The following is a 6,000-nucleotide window of genomic DNA, read 5'->3' as shown; positions in this document are numbered from 1 at the left end:
AGAGATGGCTCAGCAGTTAAGAGCACTGACTGCTCTTGCAGAGGACCCGGGTTCAATTCCCAGCACCCACATGGCTGCTACGAACCATCCTTAACTCGTGGCACTGCACGACACAGGTGCACTCACATACATGCAGGCAATACACTCATACACATAAAATAAAAATAATAAATAAAATATTTTAAAGAAGGAAAAATAAAGCAAACAAATCAAAAGTAAAAAACACATTTGAAATGATGAGACTCTGAAGAGCACACCTCTCTGGGTTCAGAAGGATGAGATCACACACTCCCACATCCTATTACCAGAGACTGGGCACTAGAGCAGGCCCAGCAGGGCCAAGACCATGGTACAATCTAAAATTCTGGACTTGGGTTCTAGCCAATACCACATCACTATCTAAATCTACAAGTACCTGCTTATTTGTTTTGATTTTTTTTCCTTTGTTTTCAGACAAGGTCTTACAATGTAGCCCAGGCTAGCCCCAAATCTACTTTTAAATAATTCAGGTCTTATACCCCCCCAACCTTCCACAAAATAGCCTCTAAATTTTATCCCATAAAAGTAAAAACAGTCACAGTAAATTGCCCTTTAAGTGTTTCCCAAACATGTAAAGACAAAAGGATCATTTATAATCATGGTTTCCTCATCGGAGAAAGATGATGGAGATTCAACGGTTGGAAAACCAAACTCCAGAGGTGAAGAATATTCTTTTTTCCTTATCAGCAACAGAGTTCAGGAGGCAATCCAAGGCTTATTCCAACACTACCTCAGGGCACCATACATACATTTTCTGTGTTTGTTGCCTTGTTACATAGTAATATTAACATCAACTTTTCTGTCCTTGTCCTCAGTTTAAACAGACAAAAACTGGGCAATCATGGCTTGAAGTTCATCACACATACAGCTCAATATTAACACACACATATCATCTTGTAGAAAAAAATGCTTAAGCATGAATAAGGTAATAACAAGCAAGTTGCACAGTGTCGTATACATGCCATCGCATCATGTCCAGATTAGATATTCCCTGCATACTTTTAGACTTTTGGATAAAATTGTCCAACACCATAATTATAAAATTCATCTTTAAGTAATGATACCAGCATTCAGCCAATCAGTATTACTAAGCTGGGCATATACAAACTAGTCAGAGCTCTTAAATATGATCTACGATACAAAACATTTGTAGTACTGATACATTTGCCAAATGGGGCTAGGCAAACAGGTGGCTCAATGGTCAATCCTCTCCTGCACACACCCCCATCATCACCTGAGATGGAGACAGTCTGGCACCTACAAACTGGACGGAACCCTGATACAGTAATGCACGAGGTGCGAAGGCGTCGCTCAGTAGAGAAGGATTTACCTGCTGGGTTGCCAAGGCCAAGGCCAGTGACTCTCTGGAGCACTTTGTGGCAAGCAGCCACAGGCGCAGAGAGTTAAAAGACTGTCACCTGGGACTGATGCCAGTGCTTTGAACCTTTCCAAACAAATCCATTCAGGAGACAGAGACTGTAAAGGATAAGTAGATCATCAATGCAAGAGTAAGTGAGGAAATCGTAGGGTGCTCTGTGATTATGCCTACAGACCTCTGCCAGCCTTTTCTGGGCATTGGCTTTCTGCTTTCCCTGCCCCATGCAAAGAGAAAACAAAGGCAGCTCAGTTCCAAGGGAGGTTAAACCAGAGGTTACTTCAGGAGCTTATTACTATTATTTTTACTTTTTTCCAAGAAATATACATCTACCCCCCCCCCTTGAGTTCCTAGGTTTCATGCTATTGTCTGTGACTTGCACACCAAGAGAATGCTAGATGCATGCTAGAAGAAGAATGGTCACAAAACTCCTGTATAAACCAGCTCTTTTTACCAGAGATCAGGTGTCCTCTAACTAAAAACCAGGTCCAGTTCAAATAGGAGTTCCCCTGAAGTTCCATGTATGACCTACAGGTGTCGCCCTCTGCATGGCAAGGACCAGGAGGGCAGCTGGTTGCAGGAGGCAGACAAATCTGGGCTGCCTAACCTGAGCATGTGGAAATAATATGTCTCTAAGTGAACTGTCTGGTCCTGGAGAAATAAAGTAGAACATTCATAAGCAGTTACACCATCTGTCTTTATACCATCAACAGCAAGAGGAGAAAAAGGCTCTTTAAAATGGATGAAAGCCCAGGCTGACAGTAACCGGAAAACTGTGAGCACCGAATACCAATAAAGGTAGAGAATGATTTAAAAATGGGGATACAAACCGTGAATTTGTCTGGACAGCTTGGGCTTATGATGCTTTGCAACACAGGGTGTGTTTTTATTGGTCCCATAAGTGTAAAGCAAGCTCTCTCACCAAGAGCAAGGAGTGGGCATCCATCGGGAAGCCTCAGTCTCCTGGCTCCTGGACACGTGTGGTGGTCAGGGGTGAGAGGAGTGCCTAGTTCTGAATCAAGCTGGGGCTGCTCGCTAGCTCTCATTCTCTTTAGTGACATCCATCAGACATTGATGGAGTGCAGAAGAGAGGGAAAGTTTTTTTTTCCCACAGACCACAGATTGCCTTCTTGCCCTGTGCAGTGGCAACTGGCTGGGTCATTACAGAAGCCATGCCTGTGTTTCCCTTTCTGTAATACCAACTACCAATAGATGATGAGAATAACTGAAGACTTGGGCTGATGATGGGTTTTATCTGGGAAATCCAGTCTTTGGCTTACAGGAAGAGGTTGCTTTCATTTAAAACCAACACACGCAGCAGCCACAACACACTGTGCCACTCTCAAAGCTGAAGCAGACACACCAAAATGGGTCTTGCTCTCAGAGTGTTAAAGAAATATTTCACATCCCAACCAGAGCCCAGCAGGAATGCTTTCTCAGGGGTGTGGCCAGGACGCGGGCCAAGAGGTTACCTCCACCCTAGCCCTGGTTCTCAGCAGGAGGCAGCAGGCCAAGTGCACCCCAGACAAGTCTGTGCTTTAAACAATACCAGAGCAGACAGCTCTAAAACCCTCTCTGGAAACCCACCTTGATGGCTATGCCCCACTGTGGCCCTCAGGCTAGGGTACCCCCTCCTGTCTGTCTGTGTTTCCATGTGGAACAAAGAAAGGAAAACTCTGAGACAGGGTTTCATGTGTCCCAGGCTGACCTCAAACTTGCTACATAGCAGAGGATAACCTTGAATTTATAATCCTTCCACACCCACCCTGAAAGGGCTGGGATTACAAGCAAATGCCACTGCACCAGGTTTATGTGGGGCTAGGGTTTGAACCCAAGGCTTCATGTATGCTGGGAAGGCATTCTACCACCCGAGCTACATCCTCAGCACAGAAATGGAAGCAAATGTTAAAAATCAACAAAGTTTTCCATTGTGTTCTCTGCCTTTTGCTGTCATGTAAAACATGACTGACAGCCTCCGAGAAATCTATCTCCACCACTACCTCCTTTTCACAGACAGTCCTTCCAGTACAGGGCCAAACTCAGCCAGCTCCTATCACTCACAACTCCTGGTTAGGGGAAGAGCCCTCATGGGCAAGAATTGCAGCCGACAGGTCATAAAAGAAGGGCTCCAAAGACAGCTTAGGGCTTTGAGCGGATAAGACACAGTCCCAGAAAAATACCCCTTCAATCCAGGCAGCTTCGTTCACCACAAATGCAAATTGGTCTCTATCCACCTTATACTCGGCATCTTAGTAAAGGTGACCACATGATTCTCCCAGCCCTGGACTGTCTAACTCCTGAAGGAAAGAGGTGCATGTGCCAGCTGGCAACCCCATAGGGATTTGTTAGAATTTTATGAGCAACCTGGAAGTTGGTTTGTGGAAGGAGTGAAAGGCAGAAGCCCAGACCAGAAACAGTCGGCATCCAACCTACTGCACACACTCCTCAAATGTGTCACCCACGAAAGAACTGCAGCTTAAATAAAAAGGACTGCTCCCCACAAATAATGGGGGCCGAGTGACACGTCCATTGGGGGTATTTTACAGATCGCTTTCAGGCTTGGAGGAAAGGGAGTCAATCAATGATTAAGACTAATCCCTCTGTTCCTAACTCTTAACAGGATAATGTAGATTAATTCAAACCTGACAAAGCCCCCACAGTGCCTCAATATGATAGAAATTTGGAAAGTCTCCTAAGTATCAGGGTGTCTGTACCCAAGGCTCTCACATGAAAGTGTTACTTAAATAATACACCAATCTGTGATCCCCAAAGAATGAAACTGTTCATTCCTTTTTCTTGGGGAGGCAAAGCGAAGCTTGGGGTGGGGGTGGGGGTGGGGGTAAAGTGCGTTTGCCTGTCGGCAGGCTCAAGAGCTGAGAAACATTAGCTGTCATGAACCACAATCAAATCAGGTTTGAAATATTTAGCAGTGGCTTGGAAAATGCGGTGGTGCAGCTCTGACAGGCGAGATGTGCAGACACCCACTTTCCATTATAATGGAAATATCAGGCCTGTTCTGAATATGTATAACCCAGAAAAATGTATTGATTTTTCATTCGGCATTAAAAAAAATGAAATAGCCTGCAGCTGTCAAAAGCCTTTTGTTAAAAGCTCATCCTTCCAGGAATGAGGTTTACCAGAAACAAGTTTTAATTGTATATGGGACCTCTTCTTTGAAAAACAAAATAACCAATCTGCTTACTTTGAAGATAGGGTTAAAGCTTTTCCTTTCTCCTGTTTTCAACCTAATTAACCCAAGGACGACCACCTAGGCAGGCGGGAAGCTCACCACACTCTGACCAGCGGGAGTGACACAGAGGGTGGCAACTACAAGTGCCTTTGACTGGTGTCTCCGTGGTGGGTAGCAGGAGGAACTCGGGCTATGCTTTGTCCTCTTGCTCCTCTTCTTCCGGTGTAGGCTCTGGACTCTGGAATTCATGTGGGATATGCCCCAGTCAATCACATGCCCCCTTTCAGCCTCGGCTGGCACAAATGCCAGATGAGAGCAGAACAGTCCAGCATGTCCAATCCTCTTGGCGTTTTCCTATCAATGGGAAATCTCTGCCAGTTACCGATATTCTGCAAAGGTGCAGGCTTTATTTTGCAAAGAGGTCAAATTAAACCCTGCAATATAAAAGATGACTACTAAGGTCTAGACCACTTGTTTCGATTTAAATCCTGGGTGTTAAAATTCTGCCACAGCAGAAACTTGTCAGGCGGTGTGGTCTGCAATACTGATGACAGACAACTGTTCTGTTCCCAGCTTTTTCATTCTAGTCCTGTCTTCCCCTTCCAAGCCAGAAGCTGACGGCAAAGACACTGGTAGCTACACCCACAGGGGTGGGTCACAAACTGCGTCATTCTCCTCCTGGGATATTTGGTCACTCTCTCGAATGATGACCAAAGATACCGACGGATGGATGACTCTCATGAACCCTAGTCCTCACTTTGCAGTCACACCCGGATTCAGAATGTAAAGGACTTCTCGGCAACACCCCAAACACAGCTTCTTTTACTCTGGTTTCATTCCTGCCTGAGGGGCAACGTGGCGCAATGAGGTTTTCTGGTGACAATACCTCAGCTCCAGGTACATTCCCTGAAATCAAAGGGGTTTGCTCACCATAAACAGAAATCAATCTCTTAGCTTCTCAGTAAAGGTGACTACACGTTCTCAACACGTGCAGAGAGAACAGGAAGTCTGCAAATCTACCTGGAAGCACAGTTACCTGAATTAAAAACAACAACAACAACTACTACTACTACTAACCTACTTTATTTGTTCTGTTTTCTACTTAGCAGGGTTTAGATTCCTCTAGAAAGAGGCCAACACGGAGAGGAAGAGACACCTAGAGATACGGCTATGATAGTCCAGACAGGAAAGTTTAAAGGGGCTTGTGTGTGGGTGAGTGTAGTGTGGGGTATGGGCCAGGGGGCAGGACTCCCCATTAGAGAATTCATTTACTCAAATGCGTATCTGAGTAAAATTTCCCACTTTCCCAGGCTTAGATGCCCTGCCTCCATCATCGGACATTGTAACTCTAGCACACAAAAAGAGCACAAAGCAGTCAGTCTCTACATAGATGGAG

General features: G+C 45.1%; 1 protein-coding gene across 1 annotated transcript in view; it reads right to left on the bottom strand.

The window, feature by feature from the left end:
* Zfhx3 (zinc finger homeobox 3) overlaps window positions 1-6,000 on the bottom strand; it is a 243,173-nt gene that overhangs the window by 42,933 nt on the left and 194,240 nt on the right. The window lies entirely within an intron of this gene.

Source organism: Nannospalax galili, unplaced genomic scaffold, assembly GCF_000622305.1.
Source record: "Nannospalax galili isolate Female #2095 unplaced genomic scaffold, S.galili_v1.0 scaffold56, whole genome shotgun sequence".
Classification (NCBI taxonomy): domain Eukaryota; kingdom Metazoa; phylum Chordata; class Mammalia; order Rodentia; family Spalacidae; genus Nannospalax; species Nannospalax galili.
Note: the sequence above shows the minus strand (reverse complement) of the source record. Positions and strands in the feature narration are given on the sequence as shown.